Source organism: Ahaetulla prasina, chromosome 1, assembly GCF_028640845.1.
Source record: "Ahaetulla prasina isolate Xishuangbanna chromosome 1, ASM2864084v1, whole genome shotgun sequence".
Classification (NCBI taxonomy): Eukaryota; Metazoa; Chordata; class Lepidosauria; order Squamata; family Colubridae; genus Ahaetulla; species Ahaetulla prasina.
In genome coordinates, this window is record NC_080539.1 from 96454214 (window position 1) to 96477443 (window position 23230).

A 23230-nucleotide genomic window follows, 5' to 3' on the forward strand; every position below is an offset into this window, starting at 1 on the left:
TATGAATAATTTATATTATAGATAACTGAGCAGTTACAGTAGGCAGTTACAATAGAGAACACTGATCCACCTATCCATGGCTTTTGAGGTTGCTATCAGATCTTATTTTGAATGTGTCACCTCTGTCCTGGGCCCATTGCACACTGTCATGGGTCTCTCTCTCTCTACGGTTGTTTACCCCAAAATCAATTCTTTCTCTGACTTCGTCCACAGATTTCTGAGACTAGAGAGGATTCCAAAAGCTTATAAAGCATGCTGGCTTGGAAATTCTGGGAATTGGAGTGCACATAACTTGAAGTTGCCATGGTTTAGAAACATTGTTCTAGAGGAAGAGGTGGGCTGCTACTCGTTTGTCCTGAACCAGATATTAATTTTCTGAGCAGTTTGGGGAACCGGTTGTTGGAAGAAATCTTTTCCCACTTTACAGGGCTAATCCTGCAAGGGAGACAGGAAGGAAACATTCTTGTATGCCTGTATTTCTAGACTATCTTAATTGCCCTACTGCTTTAAGTGTTTGCAGAAACTGCCTCTGAGTTAAGCTTGTTACATTACAAGCCTTATGCCCAGACTTTCTGTCTGTAGTCCAGTCCCCCCCCACCCCCCACCCCCCCACCCCGAGTTTTTTGTGGTACTTTTATTTCTGGGGCTTGACTTTCTTAGAGATTGTTAAAGGGTTATTTTAAGCTTTTTGGAGTACACTTCCAACACAGCTGGAACAGCTATTTACAGAAGGGTTGGCATAGCCATAGAAGAAATGGCAGAGAGGCAGGATGCAAGCTTTGCATTTTATCTGATTTTTTTTTACTGCCTTTCTGGGGGCATGTGATCTTTCCTTAAATCTGGATGATTACCTAAGGATATCTTGTGAGGTGAGTGACACCAGCTGGTATCTTTTAAGTGGTGCAAATGGATCTAATGATTGCTTCTCCTGGGTGGGAAACTGTACTTTGTCAGTTCACTGAGCACAGGAGTCTCTTGTCTAGGGGGATTCTTCAGTCACCCAGGTCATGGTTGTCCCAAAGGTGCTTGTTTTAAAGAGGCAACTGGACTTTCTTGGTTTCCATAAAGTCCAGTTGCCTCTTGAAAAAGCACCTTTGGGACAGGAGTCTCTTGCATTGCTTTGGAGTGGGCAAGGCACGCGATTACTCACTGATAAGTGGATCCTCCTTCCAATTTGTTTTAGTTTTTTCTCATGATAATATGGCATAGTAACCTGACACCAATTGTAGAAAGATAGCACCCACCCTTCTCCTAGAAGAATGAAATATTTTGAGAAAAAGGAAGAATATATTTCCCTGAATGAGAAATGGAGAAACATGTTTTCTTAGAGGGAGAAAGCAGCTCCCACCTTCCTTAATAGCCCACAGAAGATGTCAGCACTTAAGAGATAAAGAGATAGATAGCTATATTCATAGGCAAAAATTCCTGCAGCAAGGTCTGAACAAAGGCAGAATGGGATTAGCTCTCACTCAAGATGTTAATTTGTCTCTTTAGCTCAGCATTTTGTAGCCCAAATATGCCGACCACTTTCTGGAGAGCTTAAATGACCTCTCTGCTAAAGGGTTTCACTCAGTGGTGGGTTTCAAAATTTTTTACTACCAGTTCTGTGGGCATGGCTTGGTGGGTGTGCCATTGCTTGACGGGTGTGGCTTGGTGGGCATGGCAGGGGAAGGATACTGTAAAATCTCCTTTTCCTCCCGGCTAGGACTTGGGAGGCAGAGAATAGATGGGGGTGGGGCCAGTCAGAGTTTTTACTACCGGTTCTCCGAACTACTCAAAATTTCCGCTACCGATTGACTGGTATTTAGGGCAGCTTTTTGCAAGCAAAGAAGCTTTTTGTATTTTTGTACAGGTAATCCTTGACTTACAACAGTTCATTTAGTGACCATTCAAGGGCACTGAAAAAAGTGATTTATGACTGTTTTTCACATTTACGACCATTGCCACATCCCCACAGTCACGAGAGGGCAGGCGAGGTGAAGCACCCCTCGACGTAAGTGACATCGAGTTGGCCACGCTCATACGCCCATGCCACTAGTCATTAAGGCAGAGAACTGGTTGTTAAAAAATTCACAGACCACCACTGTCTAGAGGACATTGCATGCATGCATGTCCATGTAGCCACACAGATCTGCTGCATCCACTGACGAGAACTGCAGAATTCCAGTGGGGGAAAAAAATTCCCTGTGAAAATCTGAGATTGCAGAATCAGAGTGATTGTATTTATTCCTCATATGTTAAACAGGTAGTCTTCAGTTAACGGCTGCTCTGTTTAGCAACTGTTTGAAGTTAAAAAGATGCTAAAAGGGTTTGTTTATTGATTTATTTAATAGGCTGTTCATCTCACTGTCAGCAACTCTGAAAATGGTAAAAGTAACTTTACAATCCTTATAGTCCTTGTCCTTACAACTATTGCAGTGTCCCTGTGGTCGGGTGCTCTGGTTTTGCTAATTGTTTTCTTCCAAAAGTGTCACCGGAAAAATTCCAGAAATGATAGATATAATTTCAAATATCTAAGCTTGAAATATTTCTGGAGGCATTAAATATGAATCAAAATCACTAGCAATGTTTGAATGTGCAAATAGCAGGAAACTACTGCTCGTATTTAATATTTAACTTGTCCACGCTTCATATTATCCAACTGTGACGTTCCCTTATACTTGTAGGCTTCCTCCTGACAGTTTAGCCATTTGGATTTCAATTTCATTACTGTTTATGCTTTTACGCTAGTTTATTGCTACTGCAGCACATTTCTCTAGGCCAAATTCCACTGCTATATCTGTACTAAAAAATTTTAGTGTTTGTCAAGTTTCTTCTATTGCTCTACTATTGTTTTGGGGCCTTCCGTTTTCTTTTCTTTTTTTTTAAATCTCTTCCAGTTCTGCATCCTGAATAATTTATTTCTGGTAATGAATCTCCTTTAATCTGCTAAATGTTGTTCAGTGATAATGTCCCAATAAATTCTTTTCCACAGTTCAAGCATTTAAGGACGCTCACTTTGTATGTTGTGATTTATAGTAAGCGGCTGTAATGTTACAATTTTCGAACACTGTATACTTTTGTCTTGTCTATGGTTGTTCTTCTAATCATCTTACAGATCTAAGCCCTGGTTGCCCAGCCATACCTCTTGAGTCCTCTTGCCCACTTGCTGACAGATGTCCAGAAACTCTTAACATTTGATGTGACTGATCTGGTATAAGATTCTTTTTCTGTTTTCCATCAACCATATTAAATGAGTTGATGGATACATAGTCTGACTCATTTGCTAATTTGTCTAATGTAGCGATCCTTCTGATAGAATATACTACCACCAGCATAGCTCTCAATCTCATCAAAACCAAGCCCCACCCCTGAACAAGGCTGTAGCACTGTTATTATGATTATGATTGGTTGCACAGTCAGCCAGATGTTTAGACCGGATTTGACATTTTTAGCCACTTATCAAGTCCTTCCCAAGGACCTGGGATAGAAGATGTTGTTATACGATGGTATTAAAAGTATTATTGCAGGATGTAAGCTGTTCCAAGTAAAGGTGCTTTTGCAATTGACTGATGATGATCTTGTCAGTGTTGATGGTGTTCCTAAGTATCAACCAAATACCTTCTTAAGATGTACGATGTTCCAAGTAGCGCAGTTTTTTGCAGATCTGCTGATGTTATTGCAGGAAGCTGCAATTTGTTGATGTATCTTATAAAATTCTTGGACATGGTACCAAGTGTCCCGATGACAATGGGTATCACTGTTAGGTGTTTCATCCATAGTTGTGTAGTGTCAATAAACATATTATTATTATTATTATTATTATTATTATTATTATTATTATTATTATTATTATTATTATTATTATTATTATTATTATTGATTTAATCTTCAATTTGATTCACAGTCTGGGACTGGTAAAAACATAACAGTTCAAGTCCTAACCGAGAACCTAAATGCTACTAAGGTAACATTTGAGTATATAGACAGTTCTGAGTAGGGTGGTTTTTTGCAAAGTCAGAATATTCAGGCCTGATAAATTCAAAATTTCCATGCATCTAGGCAACCCCTTGGATATTGCTTCAAAGGCTCCTAATATTATTGTACAACATTGATTTCTTCCTCCACAATAACAACTTCAATTTGCAGATTTTTGTATTTTTTCTAGTTGTTTCTCTTCAATTTGTGCATCACCTGATATTGCAATATTACTGAACCAACTTTTTTCTTTTCCACAATAGTGATATCAGGTGTGTTGTGGGCTAGATGTTTCTTTGTTTGGATTCAAAAAATCTTGACCTGTTCCATTTTCAAGAACTTTGTCAATTTAGTGTTCCCAGTAATTTTTGCTGTATTTGAAACTAAACTTCTGGCAAAGCTTCCAATGTATGATAGAATAGAATAGAATAGAATAGAATTTTATTGATCACTGTACTGTCAGCCAGATGTTCAGACTGGGTTTTTGTCTACCTATTGAGTTCTTACCAAGGACCTAGGATTGGCTAATCTGGATGTTCGATGGTGTTACAGATATCGTCGCAGGATGGAAGCTGTTCCAAGTAAAGCTGCCTTCTGCAATTGACTGATGGCGAATTTGTCAATGCCAATGGTGTTCAAGTGGTGCTCCAGTTGTTTTGGGATTGCTCCCAAGACGCCTATTACTATTGGTACTACCCTTGCTTGCCTTCGCCATAGTTGTTATATTTCAATTTGTAGGTATTTGTACTTTGTTATCTTCTCCAGTTCTTTCTCTTCTCTTCTGCTGTCTCCAGGCACTACCACATCCACCATCCAGACTTTTTTGTCTTTCTTATTGATAGTTGTTAAGTCCAGAGTGTTATGTGGCAGGTGCCTCTCTGCCTGAGTCCTGCCACTCTTGTCTAATTGTTTCCAAGGCAGCATCTCTCCTCTTTATTCAAGGCTAATTAGGCATTCCATTACAACAACTCAGTGAGTAATAAGAGGGCAGGAAGCTGTGCAACATCTGTACTGCTATTATTCTCCTGCCATTTGATTGCATAGACTCCATTTCATGTGTTAGTTAAACATAACCTAATAAAACCAAACACCTGAAAAATTATTACTTCTCCATTCTCAGTGTTCACATTCACCCACTGATTTAAATATGCTGCTGGGAATACATTCATACATATCTTTTACTCCCATCTGTTCTGTTGAAACAAGAACCTATGTCTTCTATTAAAAGATATGTGCATATGCTTGAAGCCATTTTTCTAAGTCACTTCCACGTGTGAACTATATTGGAAGTTGTTGTCTAATGCTGTGATTATATTGGATATTTTTTTATCCCACCTAGCTCATTTACTCTTCATTCTATCTAACTTAAGCAGCTAAAATGATCTATTCCTATCTACATTTTGCCATGCATGCAGAGCAGGGATGAAATTTGACCAGATCGGACCAGATAGGGCAAATTTTTAGGGACGAACTGGTAAAAATCACCCCTGGTTGGCCCCGCCCATGCCCGTCTGCTCGCCGCTCACCCCTTCTGGCCGTTCGCTCGTCCCTTCTGGCTGCTACAGAAAATGTCACCTTTTTGGAGAGGCATTTGAATAGACTGCAGAAAGATATGAGGTTTTTTTTAAACCCAAGCTTAATTAGGGCAGGAAGCAATACGAACAGCAGCAATAGGTTAGTATGGGGGTGGATTAAAGAACATCTCGCTTTCTAGCCACAACTTATCTCTATTGCATAGGAAAATTTCACTCTGCAAATGTGCTGAATAATCTCATTAGAATTTACTCTTAAATGCTGGTCTGTATAGAACTTAAAAAGGAAACTGCAAAACTAGGAGGTGAGACCATTATAGGGGCAGAACAAACAGTGGTCCCTGTCCTGAATTTTGTAGCTACCAAAGCTTCCAGGTTTGACATCCCTCAATGACTGCTTTCCTGCACCACAATATTTAATTTGCTATTGCAGATGGCAGTAGATATTTAAGTTTGGACTTAGAAGCTAAACACAACTGGGTTTTTGTGGTGGTAATGTGAAAGACCAGGGGTGAAATTCTCCCAATTCAGACCGGATCAGGGGATCCGGTAGCAATGGGGGTGGGTAGTTCGGAGAACCGGTAGCAAAAATTCCTGGGCCTCCTGCCCATGCCCACCCAATCGCCTGGTCCCCACTTGCCTACTTGGCAGTATGCTGCTTTTTTCGGGCTCACTCGCTTTTCCTGCCTTGCTTCGGCTGCTGCAATCAATTGCATCAGCTAGCAACTCAATCTGCCTGCCTGCAATCCATCTCATCGGTGAACAACTCAATCTGCCTGCCTTGTCCTTTCAATTGGGTAAGTAACTGGGGGAGAGGGGGGGAGAGCTTTAAAAAAATAGTTAATTGGGTTTTTTTTAAAAGGAGTTTTATTATTATTTTTTAGACATAGCAATTTAAAGTTAAAGAAGTTTTAAATTTAGCTGCTTTTATCTAAAAATATAAATAATAAAATAATAAAATAAAATATTTGTGCAGCTTTCTGAGATTTGGTGTGTTTCTGTAGTGTTTCACTCTAGCTACACAAACACACAAAATCTCACAAAGCTATATGTGGCATTTTGTGCGTGCGTGCGTGTGAGTCAGTTGTGTTGTGTTGTGTGAGTGTAAAGTGTAAAAGTTGGTTTTTGAGCTTTTTGTGGCTGTGTGAGGTTCCTGCTTGTTGCAGGGGCCATTTTGGGTGAAGTGCAGCTGCTTTTACATTGTGTGTGAGTCAGTTATGTTGTGTTGTGTTGTGTGTGTATAAAGTGTGAAAGTTGGCTTTTGGTACCTCTTTATTGTTATTGGCCACACCCATCCAGTCACCTGACCGTTAAGCCACACCTGCAGAACCAGTAGGGAAAATTTTTAGATTTCACCCCTGTGAAAGACCATTATATTTTGAAGAGTTTAATGACATATTTCTTCATATTAAAAAAAAAGTCTAATGGTTTTAAACTCATTCTAAAGCAGGGTTCTCCAACCTTGGCAACTTTAAGACTTGTGGACTTCAACTCCCAGAATTCCTCAGCCAGCAAAGGTGGCTGAGGAATTCTGGGAGTTGAAATCCACAAGTCTTAAAGTTGCCGAGGTTGGAGATCCCTGTTCTAAAGCCAACCTGATTGTTTTTTGCTCTTGCTGGCCAAATAAAGGAAAAGGCAGGATGGAATTTTCACATAGCTGCACATCAGAGAAAGTCTCGGATTTTGGTTCCCATCCCAGAGCCATGTGATGCCCAGTCAAAGTCATGGTCTTGCAATCTCATGACTATGGAAGGAGGGCCATGAAATGATGGTGCTAGGTTTTGATAAAAAAACAACAACCACCTTAAATTGTCATTTGGAAGCTTTTACACAGAACCTAGCATTAGGTACTATGGAAATTGGCCACCCTTGGGGTATCTCTGCTGCCATTACTAAGGAGCTCCCGACAACGTACAAGAGATTTGGGTATCATCTTGCTTAGTAAGTATGCTTACTATATTATGTTTGCTTGAGTTAATAATAAAGCTTAAAATCCCTATATTAGCTGCTGTGCTTATTGTGTCTGGATCCCAAAGAACAAATTGCCTGGGCATCTGATAAATGCCCTGACACTTGGCTAAAATACTTAGATGATAAAGTATCAAGCTGACTGAAACTAGACTGGTAATTTCTTTTTTTAAAAAGCATCTTGGGAAAAGGCAAGAGCAAACTACTTTAGAACTATTGCCAAAATGTCCAGAAATTTACCAGGAGTCAAATCAATTCAAGAATTTTCAGTTCCAAAACAAAACCTAAAATAAGCTTCTACTAAGCTCACCACATCTATTCTGGGTTTCAAAAATTTTCCCCCAATACCGTCCGAAATGATGTGAACATTCTGAAATGCCCTTTCTATTGCCCTACACAGACCAGAAAGTAATAATAGAAAGCAAACCCTGCCCAGACCAAAATCCTTTGCCTGCTTCTGTTCTATGATTTCAGAATGTACTTTCAAAGTACTGTTTTCTCTGAATAACATTTTTAGAGAAAGCCTCAAGACAAGTTAAAATAAGAAAACCCACAGAATACAGACGGTTATTTGAAAGCGCTCTCTCTCTCTCTCTCTCTCTCAGATGAACTGGCCAATTTTCAAAATCAAGGATTATAAGAAATGAAACTAAGGATCCGCCAAATGGCTGGACTCAGCAAAGCAGAAAACGGGTACTTGTTCGACTATCAAAATTCCCCCCCCCCGAATTGAGGGAATGAAATGTTTCTATCTAAATTATGATAGTTTTTGTACATTTTAAAGCGCTATCCAATAGCCTGTGATGTATGCTAACCATGTCATTTAAAAAAAAATACACAAAAGAAAAACTGCTGTAAAATGCTCTTCTGCATAATACCAGAAACATTTATGCAAAACATACTTTCTAATTAAATATCATATTGCTTTCAAGCTATACTTCTAACTATAAAGCTCTCGTCTTTAGCCAGAAGCTTTCCTGTGCTCCGAGAGAACAGAGTTTTGTTTTGTTTTGTTTTATTGCTTAACCTTTGAAATTGTCGTGCACTTTGTTCTAAGCTCAGACCTGTCATAGACAAACTTATGAACTCCTCACCAATAAAATATATGAGCGAAATACTTCAAATGATATTATGTGAATAGTAAGTCTTCAGAAGTAGCAGGCAGAAACAGGCCAATTTAAAAGGATCTAGAGTGATATCTGTGTTTGCAGGCCTTAAAGCTTTCTTTAGCCAACACCTCTCTCCCGACAGAAGTGTTTGCTAAAATTAGCAAACACATAGGACCAAATTAAATGTAATGGAGCATGTATCTCTCCTATTCAACATAAAGCTGGAGACAGCTAGCTAGCTAGAGAAGGAAGAGATAAGGGGAACTTTCTGTTACAGGTGCAAAAAAACAGCTTTTTCTGCACTATGATTTGTAGAAATGAGTTGGAAAAAAATGCTGTTAAAGCAAACAACACCTCCACATATGAGAGAAGGGGAAGGAAAGGTCCATCATAAAGGCTGAAAACTTTGTATAATTCTGATACAGCCATACAAATGGAGATAGAATAATGGAATAAACGAATTTTCTTTATAAGCCCTATTGCCTATTCTACACCTGACTTCTATTACCTAAGCAAAACATTTTACAGTCACTTTTTTAGAGTTCATTCTGATATTTTCATTCTACTTTATGACAAAATTTATTAATTATATTTCAGTTTTCTAGCACATTGTTTGGCCCCACCCAATTTTCTGTCATCTGCTAATTTGTTAATCCTTCACTTCCCTTTTCATTCAGGTAATTAATAAACACATTGAAGAGTACAGGAATTTGAAAAGAACTTTATGGTGACCCATTGTTCCCATACTCCAGTTCGATGAGGAACAGATGATAACATCATGAATATGATTTTTGAACCAGTTGTCGATCTACTTATCATGCTATCTAGCCTATGCTTAACTAGTTAATCAGTCAGAATATCATGGGCTACTTTGTCAAATGCTTTACTCAAATTAAATCTATTATGAGGGGTGATTAAAAATTAATGCCTTTGATGTAATAATAGTGCTCTTATAAGTTCTGACATGTTCTTTAGTATCTGCTCTGTCACATGCCAGACATTAATTATGAGAAAAGCTACACTTTGTAAAAGGAAACCTGCAGTGAGTATTCCTCTGTGTGCTTTAAACAATGTGATGTGATTGAATTTTTGACTGCCCTCCAATTGAAATTCACTGTCAAATGCAGATTGTTTATAATAACAACTATATTGATCTTAATACTAAAAATATCTGGGCCAACACCCCTCCCCACCATCCCCCACCCTGAACCAGGATGAGCTGATTTGTCTTATCAAGAACAGAAAGGGTGACCTTTGATAGCCACTGACAAGTTTCACTTGAGAAAGGTTGATGAACTTATTAAGGACAATTGGTGGATCACTCAAAGGGAAAGTGCTATCAGACTTGACATTTCATATATTCACATAATATCTGGCTCATATTATGTTCTTCGGGACTAGAAGGTTTGTCTAAGATGAATTCTTCATATAAAAAGGTAAAAGTTCCCCTCGCACATTCGTGCCAGTCGTTGCCGACTCTAGGGGGCGGTGCTCATCTCCGTTTCAAAGCCAAAGAGCCAGCGCTGTCCGAAGACATCTCCGTGGTCATGTGGCCAGCATGACTCAACGCCAAAGGCACACGGAATGCTGTTACCTTCCCACCAAAGGTGGTCCCTATTTTTTTTACTTGCATTTTTACGTGCTTTCGAAACTGCTAGGTTGGCAGAAGCTGGGACAAGTAACGGGAGCTCACCCCATTACATGGCAGCACTAGGGATTCGAACCGCTGAGCTGCCGACCTTTCAAACGACAAGCTCAACATCCTAGCCCCTGAGCCACCGTGTCCCTTGTTCTTCATATACTGATGGCAAAAAATGAAAATTTCTAGAGTTGAAATTTACAGCAATTATCACACCCCAAGGATGATGGTGAGAAATTTTTCACAGCATTGTGAAACAAAACAGCAAAATGGGTTCATTACTTTGAACCAGAAAAGAAAAGAAAAGTTTGAGTTATATCATCATGGAATTTTGTCCTGCAGGAAAAAAAAGCCAAAACTTAGACTTTGCCAGGAAAGCTGTAGTCTTTGGGACACAGTATTGTTCATATGGATTCCCTTAAACCTCACTCCATTGGCTACTCTGGTAGCTGAGTGCCCAGACATAGAAAGACATATAAATGAACCCACAAAAAAAGGTGCCAGGCTTTGAACTACCATGTCAGCAATGGACAATCCTGAATAGGATTCGTACCTCACATGGAATCTGCTGGGATTCTCTGTATGAATGGGGCATACTATCTCCCTCAATGTGACTGTGGGGTACCACGTCAAACTGTAGATCACATCATGATCGGCTGTAAGCTAAGGGTCCAGTATCTGATTTTTTAAAATATAAACGATGCTATGTTTCAATGGATAGATGGCCTAGACCTCGGTATTTGAACATAGATCTTTTTAACGTTTACATTTTATTGTGTTTTATTGATCTAGATCAGGGGTCTCCAACCTTGGTAACTTTAAGACTTGTGGATTTCAATTCCCAGAATTCCTCAGCCAGCAAAGCAGGCAAATTGAGTTGCTGACTGTGATGGATTTCAGGCAGGCAGCTTCAGTTGCTAGCTGATGCAACTGATGTAAAGCATGGCTTTCCCAGCCGGAAAGGAGCAGTATAAGGTAAGTGTTTCATCGCAGCCCAGAATCTCTTAAAAATAGGTTTTCTACAAGCTTTTTTTTTACTTTTAAAGGCATGTTTTCAGCTGAAGAAAAACTGCTTTTAAAAGTAAAAAAAAAAACCCTCTGATGATGGTGCGGCTCAGCAGAGGCAGGGGGCGGGGCCAGGGATTTTTGCTACCAGTTCTCCGAACCACCCAGCGCCATCACTACCAGATCGGGCGAGCCGGTCCGAACTAGGAGCATTTCACCCCCGGTACATACCCCCCAAAAATATTGACAAATGAAGAAATTCAAAGATGATAAATATTAAAGTAGTAGGTGTTATGGGATAAAACTAAAGAAGCTGAACATATTTTGTTTGATTAGATGATTAACAGCCAACAGGGATCCACAAACTTATACAAGCAAGGCTCTTTTTATTCCTATGCTGTTCTGCTTTTGAATGCATTGCCAGCATGGGAGATTTGATCCAGATCTGTATCTTGTAAGGGTGATCAGGAACACATTTTTCATCCTTTGCTTCCTGTCTGCAATGTAAGTTCACACTGAAACAAATATCATTATCTGAAGCTGGATCAATAATACACAACAAGAGCTTTCAGTTTGCATGACTTTTAAAAAGCAGTAGGCAGAACTTGATCCTGAGAAAGCAATTCTCCAGTTACCTTGAAATGAACTGCATAATTTCATAACTGTTTGACCATTTGATACTTTCTCTCATGCGGCATTGATTTTTCTCTTTGAAGACTGAACCCTTCAGGCTTCATTTTATGCTACCAGCTAAAACTGAGTTAGGACATCATCCTGGATCAGCTCAACTGAGCAAATCAGATGAAAATCAACTGAAGTAAAAAGAAATCCATTCTGTTTGAATACAAACAGTTAAGCTAACAGGGTTATAGATCATACTGTAAAAGATCAGATCTATCCCATATATACTGTATATTATTAAAGAGATTTCCGCTTTCTTTTGCAGAATTGTGTAGTGCAATCTGAGACTGAAGTCTGTCACTGTGGTGAAAGTTTGCATTGTGTATTCATTTTGTAAGGTAGGAAGGTATATTAAACATTAGTCAATTGATGAATTTTCAAATCTGAACAGTGTAATCTAAATGTGACAGATTCTTTTATTTCCCCAAAATAAATTAACTGGTCCCAAGTCAGCTGTTATCCATGAGATTCATACATCACCACCCATAACCTGCGCTTGTTCCAAGAAAATGGAATATGTTTGAATTTATGAAGAGTGGGGAAATGAGATGAAAGGAGAGAAAGATATTATATTACTATCAGGTTAGGTGTTCTATGTAGCTGTATAGTTCTTACAAATTTAGCTTTACAGATGCTAGCATAGAGTGTTAACCTGGACCCAGAAAATAATAGATCATTCCCATTATTGCCGATCTTGTCGGCAATAGTTGGAAGAGGGTGCTTCTAAAACTCTAGATGACTTCATGAAATAAATCAGTAGTCCTTGAGATGCAATCACAGTTGAGCCAAAAATTTATGTTGCTAAGCAAGACAGTTGTTAAATGAGTTGTGCCCCGTTTTATGACCATTTTTGCCAGGGTTAAGAGAATCACTTAAGTGAATTATGTAGTCATAAAGCAAATCTGGCTTCCTCCATTGATTTTGCTTAACAGAGGTTCCCTAAAATGGTTTGAAAATTACAAATTACAAGGTTGGTAAATTACAATCCCAGGACCCAGGAATGCTGCAACTATCTTAAATACATGCCAGTTGCCAAGCACCCAAAATTTGATCACGTGACTGAAATGATCATCAATGTGAAAACTAGTCATAAGTCAATTTTTTCAGTATTGTTGTAACTTTGTTAAATGAAATATTATAAATTGAGGACTACCTGTAGTATATTGCAATAGATGTACGTTCCATTTGGGTTTTTTTAAAAAAAAATATCTCCCTAATGCTGTGCCATTAAACATGGTCTAAAATTCTCTCTCAGGGATATTTAGTTAGAATCTTTTATGAGCAAGTCATCCACGAGAGCAGATTTTCATTACACGAGTCCAGCTGAAATCAGTATTTTTGAACTTAGTAATTGCATTTCAAGAATCTCTTGAACCCCTTCTTACCTCTGGGTTGATTCAGCTAAAGAACATAGCTATTTCAATTTTCAATTTTCCAAGCTTAAATCACAGCTGTTTCATTTTGGAGACACACAATCTCACTCTCCTGGGTATTTGGATTGAATACACTAACTCCAAAAAAAAACAACACCCAAAACTTATTTGCTCATAGTTGGCTTGAAAAGCATTAAGATTTACCCTTATTTAAAAAATAGATTAATTTTTCTTCCTGTATATAGAGAGGCACAGAGACCCATACATAAAATAAAATAAAAATATATATTTGCCCAGCAATAGGTTTATATCTGTGGTTTATAACAAAGCTTATAAAGAAACACTTATTCCTTTTCAATATTTTCATTATTTTGCTGCAAATATTTCTTCACTAAATACTAGTGAATACTAGTATAATACTACTCGTCGTGAGCTTAAAACATATTTATTCATTCAAGCAGGACTGGCATAAATAGTTGATTTTAAATTGGGGTTTTAATAATATTTTAAATTTTTAAATGTTTTAATTATTGGCCGTATAGTAATAGTTCATTTTAAATTCTTTTAATTGTATATATTCTATGTTTTTATTCTGGCTGTACACCGCCCTGAGTCCTTCGGGAGAAGGGCAGTATAGAAATTTAATAAAATAAAATAAATAGTAAATAAATAATAACTAAAAAATTAATGCAAATGACCTGCTATGGAGAGTGAAACTTTATTTGGTTATGAGTTGTATCAAGATATTCCCAGTTATATGTTTCTTACCTTGCTGAAATACAACGTATTACATTTGGCATGTAGAGCCAGGTAAAAAAATTGTAATCCCAAATTATCCACATCTCATGAAACATTTTGAAGGAAAATAGCTAAGGGTGTAATTTGATTGCAGAAACAATGTCTTACAGCAATTGTCTCATTCTTTCAGGTCTGTTGGGCAGATTTGAAATCTTACTGTCCATACTTACATAAAATAACTTACGGGAGGCTTGAAAAAAAGATTACCTTGAAGAGCATAAGGGGCGTGCATAAGCACACCAGCGTGCCTACCATCCCTGTCCTAATGTTTTATTTTATTCGTAGCCTTTACACGTATTTATAATTACGTTTCTGTATAAAATACATGCTTGACGAAATAAATAAAATAAAATAAATAAGCATAGCTTGTTAAAAAGCACTGATTAAAAGAATGCTACTGTACCTATTAATATTTCTAAGTTCTCAGATACTCCTTATTAACCCATTTTTGTCCATTTCCTGCGCAGGTAGGCATACCTTTAAACAGCACTGAGCAGGATCTGAGCATCATGTTTATTTCTAAACTTCCAGGCTTTGACTGGAAACTGATGAGCACCAAGATAAATTACTGCATACGTGCCAGCATCTTAAGTACCAGGCTAGTGATTTCAGTTGTAGAAGCTATACATTCTCAAAATAGAAGCAGAGAAATAATGTCAAATCCCCACTGGGAGACAAGATCTTTCTGCATTTTTGAAATCTTGACCTCAGAAAAGAGTATACTTAGGGCTAGCGTACATGAATATATCGAACTCAAGAATTGATGAATCATAAATCAACTCCCATATTTCATGATTTAGATCTGGCAATTTTCCCGCCTGTTGCTTGTAAAGGGAGGGAAAGATTGTGTGGAGCAGTGTTGCTGTTTTCAAAATTAACTCTAAAGAAAGCTACTACAACCATCTCTCCATTCCCATTTCCATCCTGGCAGATGCAATCAGCAAATCAGTTGGTGATGAAGTGTACCTTCTACATCAGAGTTAGGACTGCTTTGCTTACAAATCAACCAACCTACCAAACAATTAAGAATATATTCTGGTGGTGTCTAGGGAAGTCTGTAGACTGAGAAGAAGCATCATCCAAAAAGCAGCATAAAGAAGCTCCTTTCTTGGGAGTCTAACAGGGGATCTTTTGGATCCAAACTCATCTCATTTTCCTGACTTATCACATTATCTTAGACTGATCTGATCTATAAGGGGAAATAATTTGCCTCCCATTGGGAGAAGTGAAAGGAAGAACACCAACAGAAAGATAAGAGATAGAATATCGTGGCACTTCAAGCCTGACAGGTCATTATAGAAGTAATAGTTTGACTACATGGTATTTGTTGTCTCCAAGCCATCCTCTTGCATTCTTGCATCAAGAATGTTGATCAATGGAATATAAGCCAGGCAGAACTACAGCTCCCAGGAAGATGAACTGGTAGACCAACATCAAAAATCTGTCACTAATTACCTTAAAAGGTTCATGGAGTATAGATAGATGAGGATAACCTGGTCACAATTGTTTCAACAAATATTCTGGTCATTTTCTTCAATGAATCCAGTGTACTCATTGTCTGTTCTGAGCCTGCCAGTTTGGTTTTCCCTTACATTTAAACAACAGCAGATGTTGGAAGACAAATATAAAACTCATTTACTTACCTATCTTTTATCTGACTATTCCTATTCCTTTGGGAGCTTAAGGCGACTTACATGAAAGTCTTCTCTAAATTTCTTCTTTACAACAACAGTCTTGTGAAGCGAGTTGTCCTGAAATATAAAAATTTAAGTCAATCAGCTCCGAAGTGAAGAGAAAAACTGAACTTGAACTTTCCCCAGTTCCAGCTCAAAATTTTAATCACTGCTCTCCTTGCATCTGTTGACAAGGTTCTTTTATTTATTTATTTATTTATTTATTTTGTCACAACAATATATGTAGGAATCATACAAAAGATTATATAGTATATAAACACATATATGAGTAAATATAAGGAGGTATAAGCATATATATATATATAAAGAAAGAAGAAAAGAAAAACAATAGGACAGGAACGGTAGGCATGTTTGTGTGCTTATGCACGCCCCTTATGGTCCTCTTAGGAATGGGGTAAGGTCAATAGTAGAAAGTTTTTGGATAAAACGTTTAGGATTGTGGGAAGAGACCACAGAGTCAGGTAAAGTGTTCCAAGCACTGATGATTCTGTTACAGAAGTCATATTTTCTGCAATCTAGATTAAAGCGGTTGACATTAAATTTAAATCTATTGGTTGCTCTAGTATTATTGCAATTAAAGCTGAAGTAGTCTTTAACAGGAAGGACATTACAATAGATGATTCTGTGAGTTAAGTTTAGGTCTTGTCGAAGGCGACGGAGTTCCAAGTTTTCTAAGCCTAGGATTTCGAGTCTGGTGGGATAAGGTATTTTGTTGTATTCAGAGGAATGGAGAACTCTTCTTGTAAAATATTTCTGGACACGTTCAATTGTATTGATGTCAGAGATGTGGTGAGGGTTCCAAACAGGCGAGCTGTATTCTAGAATTGGTCTAGCAAATGTTTTATATGCTCTGGTTAGTAGTGTGGTGTTTTTGGAAAAGAAGCTACGCAAGATTAGGTTTACAACTCTTAGAGCTTTTTTTGCTATGTAGTTGCAGTGGGCTTTGGCACTTAGATCATTTGACATGAAAACTCCAAGGTCTTTAACGGGATGGGGGTCGTCTGTAAGGTAATGTCCATCTAGTATGTATTTAGTTTTTGGGTTCTTTTTTCCTATATGTAAGACTGAGAATTTGCTGGTTGAAATTTGGAGCTGCCAATTTTTAGACCAAGCGGTTAGATGATCAAGGTCGTTTTGAATGATAGAAGTATTGTCTGTGATGTTAAATAGTTTGACATCATCAGCAAAGAGAACACAATTACTTGAGATATGGTCACAAAGATCATTAATGTATAGTATAAAGAGATCATTAATGTATAGTATAGTATAAATTCTACAGTTGACTGACCTGGAATAGCAACACATGGTAATGGTATATCTATTCAGCTATGCATAGCTATTCTATTGCATATAGAAAACTGAAGGCTTGTATTCTGAACATTCCTGAAATATATGAGGTGGTGGTAATGCATTTATCATAAAACTCAGAGTAACAATTGTTTAATCAGGCCACATATTCCAACAATCTAAAGTATCTGGGGAAAAAAGATTCTTGATATCAAAGTTCTTGCATACTAAAGTTTTCTTTTCTATGTTCAGGATTAGCTCAATAGAGCCACAAGGAGATTTGGCTCAGATTCCAGAATCTTCAGAATCACATTTTCAAAAAGCTGAAACAGGTCAATGTGCAAAGAGGGCATGTACACTGATTGTGTCAATACAGCATTAGTCATACATAATGTGTGCCAGCAGACAGTCCAGATTTATTAGTTCTCTATCAGAGTTTCTTAGTGAGGACTTTCCAAGTCTGGTTCCCTCCAGATGCATTTGGATTATAATAAGGTGACCAACTTTCTTACAATGAGAAGGAGGACACAAATAAATTGAAGAAAAAAAGTATCACAAATAAAAGAAACATTTTATTCATTGCAACAATAATACAGAATACACTATAATATGATAAACGCATAATTAAAAAAAACATTTGTAACAATAACATTTTATATTGCAATTAGGCTTACATGTCTATTAATTATTATTTAAATGAGTACTTTTACAAGTTGAATAAACTTGTAAATAAAATTATACATATTTGGAAATTATTAAATAGATAATGAATTAATAAAACGTGGATTATTGTGCTCACCTGTGTATGATTGAATATTCACTGAGGAAGAAGTGTGTCGTGTCGTGTTTCGGTAAGAAGTAAACAAAACCACTAGTGTGTGCCACACTCTTGCGTGTGGCACACTCTCTCAAAACAATTCTCCTGTGCAGAGTGCATGCATCTCATAATCGCATCTCATTGCACTGTACCGAGCCTTGACGAATTGTCATATCAAATACAAATACGTCATATCACACGCAACAGATAGGATCGGCATCGATCGAATACGGAGATTTACAGATTAGTCTACAAATACCGAAAAGGAGGACATGTAGGAGGACACTTTTTGAGAGAGGACAGAACTTATAAAAGAAGAACTGTCCTCCCTAAAGGAGGACGATTGGTCACCTTAATTATAATTCCCATAATCCTAATTGTCCTATTGAATGGTACTGATTTTATATATAAACATTGGGTGTATTTATTTGCTTAGAATGTGTATTTAAAAAAGAACCTGTCAGATTAGGTATAGAAGACGATTGATTTGGCAAAGATTGTTTCCTCTATGGATGTACAAAACCTGCAAAAGGATTCTTTTTCTCACGAGCAGTCAGTCCTTGGTGCTCCCTGAGCTTCACTGTTTTTTCTGGCAGACGTTTCATTACCCAAACTAGGTAACATCCAGGTTCTATTTACCTTTACTACTGGTTTGCAACAGGAGCGTGCGCGTGCGTGCTTCTGCGCAGAAGCGCCTTGATGATGTCAGGGCCAGTGGGCGGAGCCTCCCGCTGGTATTGCTACAGGTTCTATAGAACAAGAGAGAACGGGAGCAACCCACCACTGGTAACTTCATCCTGAGGTTACCTAGTTCGGGTAATGAAATGTCTTCAAGAAAACAACGAAGATCAGAGAGCACCAAGGACCTCTCCTTTCAACCCTGAGCTACAAATGTTCTCCTTATTGATTCTTTTTCTCAGCTGAATAAGAACTAGTTAACATTAACGCTTACGTGTGGTTTCTAAGGCTCCATAAGTTCACTCAGTATGTAGTCTCTGATTTCTTGCCTATTAACTAGGTGTCAATTTCCAAGGCTAATAATAATGTGCATCTAAGGAAAGCCTTTCAATAAATCCATGTGTAAATTGAAGGAAAATCAAGGGAAATGGAGGCAATGCTGCCTCTCTGATTCATTTTCCATGCAGGAGACACCAGTTTGCAATAGAGGATATCTTCTATTCATAGAGGCCGTCCGAGCAAATTGAAGTCCTGGCCTTCCCAAGCTTTGGAATCGCATAGCCAATCTCCAGAAGAGAATGCCTTACATTGTAGAAAACTTCCTTGTATACCTGGAAGCTTTGTTAAACCCTGAAGGAGCTTATTTATAGTCTCTTACTCCTCCCTCAAAAAACCCCAATTATAATAATAATAACAGAGTTGGAAGGGACCTTGGAGGTCTTCTAGTCCAACTCCCTAGCCAGGCAGTTAAACCCTACACCATTTCAGACAAATGGTTATCCAACATTTTCTTAAAAATTTCCAGTGTTGGAGCATTCACAACTTCTGCAGGCAAGTTGTTCCACTGGTTAATTATTCTCTCATGTGACTTGACTCTTAGACACTTCATTCACATGGTCATGTAATAGTATTTGGCAATAATAGGAAGCGCCTTGCCTTTGCCTTTTCTGGATTTTATTTTATGTTTCCATTTTACACTTTCCAGCTTACTTGTCCCGATAATCTGCTCTCCATGTACGAAGCAGATCCAACTCTGCTTCATTTCTTCTGAGATCAGTTCAAGTCCCTAAGTTGAACTTGGGACATCTGCTCTCCTAAAAAATAGTGACTTTGCTCAAAATATAACTGATAATACAACTTGAGCCTCTGTACTGAGCACTTGTCATGGCACTTTTAATACTAGCAGTTATCTATCCTGAGATAATATCTCTGATATCCTAAAATTTATTTCTGAAAAAGTGTGAACAGAAGAAAGATAAGATTTTTTTTAACATAAAGTGTTCTCAAAGATATGCCGAGTTCACATTTCTGCCAGCCCATTGAGATGGTCCAGATGAACAGAACTAATAATGAATATAACACTTCATTTAAGACAACAGTAACAGAATCTTGCATGTATGAAAGTACATCTTCCTTTCCTTGCTTTTACTTTCCCCCAAACCCTTCTGAGACATTTCTACCCCCACTCCAGTGGTGGGTTTCAAAATTTTTTACTACCGGTTCTGTGGACGTGGCTTGGTGGGTATGGCATGGCTTGGCGGCTGTGGCTTGGTGGGCGTGGCAGCGGAAGGCTATTGTAAAATCTCTATTTCCACCCCATTCCAGGGGACGGATACTGTAAAATCTCCATTTCCTCCTGATCAGCTGGGAATTGGAAGGCAGAGAATAGATGGAGGCGAGGCCATTCAGAATTTTTACTACTGGTTCTCCAAACTACTCAAAATTTCCACTACCGGTTCTCCAGAACTGGTCAGAACCTGCTGAAACCCACCTCTGCCCCACTCCTCCTTCTAACTCAGATTTTGTTTAGCAGAGCATTGTCTAGGCCAGCGGTTCTCAACCTGTGGGTCGCGACCCCATTGGGGGTCGAATGACGATTTGCCAGGGGTCGCCTAAGACCATCGGAAATATGGGAAGTATGCTTGCGAGTCGAAGAATCGCGAATTCGGCTTCAGGCACGATGAATTAAAAAAGAGACAAATCTTTGCTCTGATGTCTCCCTCTCAAGCCAGCTGCAATCACTCCCAATCCTAGCCTAATCTGGCTTCAGGCGCGATAAACTTAATAGGGGAGGAGTCTTCGCTTTAATGCCTCTGTCCTCAAGGCAATCGCAAACAGTTCAGATCGCTAGCCAATACGGCTTCAGGCACGATAAATTCAAAAAACAGTTTGCCGCTTTTTTTCCCCTTCTGCGGCTGCTGAGGCACGCTGAGATCGCTGCCTAAAAAAAAAAAATTTTACGGTTGGGGTTGCCACATCGTGGGGAATTGTATTAAAGGGGTCGCAGCACTATAAAGGTTGAGAACCACTGGTCTAGGCTACAGCTTTTACTCCTGTCCCCCAAGGTCATTTTTAAAAAATGCTGCCTTTTTTCATGTACAACTCAAGGAGGCAAAAATACCAATATTTCTTCCTTCTCCTATTTTTTCCACAGCAACAACCCTGTGAGGTAAGTTGGGCTGAGAGAGAGAATGACTGGCCCATGATCACCCAGTGAACTTTCATGCCTAATGTGGGACTAGAACTCACAGTCTCCTGGTTTCTAAGACAGCACCTTAACCACTACACCAAAGTGGCTTTCTATATACCATTACAATTTCCAACAACCACAGCTTTTTTTCAGTAGGCTCTTTGGGAAGGCACAACCTCATATATGCCTACATTTCAGTTTTGCCCTTCTATATATCAGCATGGCAACACAAAGAAATAAATCATGAGCCTCATAGTTTAGCACTTTGCTTTCTGCCTGGGGAAACTGCTTTAATTCCTGTATGAAACCCGCAGAACCAGTGATACTACATCCCACCACATGCAGAATATACAAACAAAACACAAACACTGAGGTAAAGCCTGCAACAGTATTTTAATCATTGCTAGAAGGTGATAGTTCTCAGGTTTAGGCCTTGGGAAAAAATCTTCTTATGAGAAGTATGATCATTTTTAGTGCTGACTGTTAAATATTTTGATTATTTAATTAATTGGTTATTAAGTCATGTTCAACTCCTAGCAACTACATTAAAGCCTTCAACAGAGAACTGGATCTTTCTGCAATGTGTCCTAAATAGGGAACCTTCTCCTGGTAATCTGCGTCTCAAGAAAGAACTGGGGATTGAGTTGTTCAATGATCCATCAATTTGTTTTCTTGTCTACAGTATTTTAGGAATCTTCTCCCACACCAAAGTTCTAGGAGCTGCTGATCCAGTTCTACAGAGGAATTATTGAGTCTGTCATTTGCACCTCTGTAACTGTCTGGCTTGGTTCTGTAACCCAATAAGACAGACACAGACTTCAGAGAATAATTAGAACTGCAAAAAAACACAATTGCTACCAACCTGCCTTCCATTTAGGACCTGTATACTACATTTAGGACCTGTATACTGAGGGCTGTGAAAATATCTACAGACCCCTCACATCCTGGACATAAACTGTTTCAACTCCTACCATCAAAACAACACTATACAACACTGCACACCAGAACAACTAGACATAAGAATAGTTTCTTCCAAAACGCCATCACTCTGTTAAACAAATAATTCCCTCAACACTGTCAAACTATTTATTAAGTCGCACTACTATTAATCTTCTGATCGTTCCCATCACCCATCTCCTTCCACTTATGACTGTGTGACTGTAACTTTGTTGCTTGTATTTTTTTTATTTTTTATTTATTTATTTTTATTTGTCACAACACTATATGTAGGTATCATACAAAAAGATTATATAGTAAATAAACACATATATGGGTAAATATAAGGAGGTATAAGCATATATATAGGAAGAAGAAAAGAAAAACAATAGGACAGGAACAGTAGGCACGTTTGTGCGCTTATGCACGCCCCTTATGGTCCTCTTAGGAATGGGGTGAGGCCAATAGTAGAAAGTTTTTGGATAAAACTTTTAGGATTATGGGAAGAGACCACAGAGTCAGATAAAGTATTCCAAGCACTGATGATTCTGTTACAGAAGTCATATTTTCTGCAATCTAGATTAAAGCGGTTGACATTAAGTTTAAATCTATTAGTTGCTCTAGTATTATTGCAATTAAAGCTGAAGATTTATATTGATATTGATTGTTTCCTGATTGCTTATTTGAACCCTATGACTATCATTAAATTTTGTACCTTATGATTCTTGATGAAGGTATCTTTTCTTTTATGTACACTGAGAGCATATGCACCAAGACAAATTCTTTCTGTGTCCAATCACACTTGGCCAATAAAAAATTCTATTCTATTCTATTCTATTCTATTCTATTCTATAAATGCTTCTTAAAGTTCAATTTTAACTTTCGCTGAGTGTCACGGAGAATACCATGACTTGCATGATTCCAAGCTTTGTAGGTATAGACACATCACAGCATTTGAATACCAATTCCAAAGCCTTTGTGGCTGCATTCTACTGAGTTCTAGTAAATTTTAGTCCCATTTTTTCACTGAGCTGGGAATTCTCCAGCCACTGGGAGTTGAAGTCCACAAGTCTTAAAGCTGCCAAGTTTGAAGACCTCTCGTCTTCGTGCTCATGGCAGGAATAAAACTCACAGTTTCTCAATTTATAGGCTGGTGTTTTTATCCAAGTGGTTATCAAAGTGGGGCCTAGAAGCCAATAATACATATTTTAACATTTTTCAGTTTTAATTCTTAATACAATACATATTGATAGAGATAATCCACATAAACCAAAGCTCTTTGTGTC

At 38.2% G+C, this 23230-nt stretch overlaps 1 protein-coding gene across 5 annotated transcripts in view; it reads right to left on the minus strand.

Moving 5' to 3' along the window:
• ESR1 (estrogen receptor 1) overlaps positions 1–23230 on the minus strand; it is a 250072-nt gene that overhangs the window by 222927 nt on the left and 3915 nt on the right. For all 5 annotated transcript variants that reach the window (XM_058169403.1, XM_058169428.1, XM_058169383.1 and 2 more), the window contains exon 2: positions 15706–15813. The gene's annotated coding sequence lies outside the window, so the exon portion shown is untranslated. The remainder of the gene's footprint in view (positions 1–15705; positions 15814–23230) is intronic.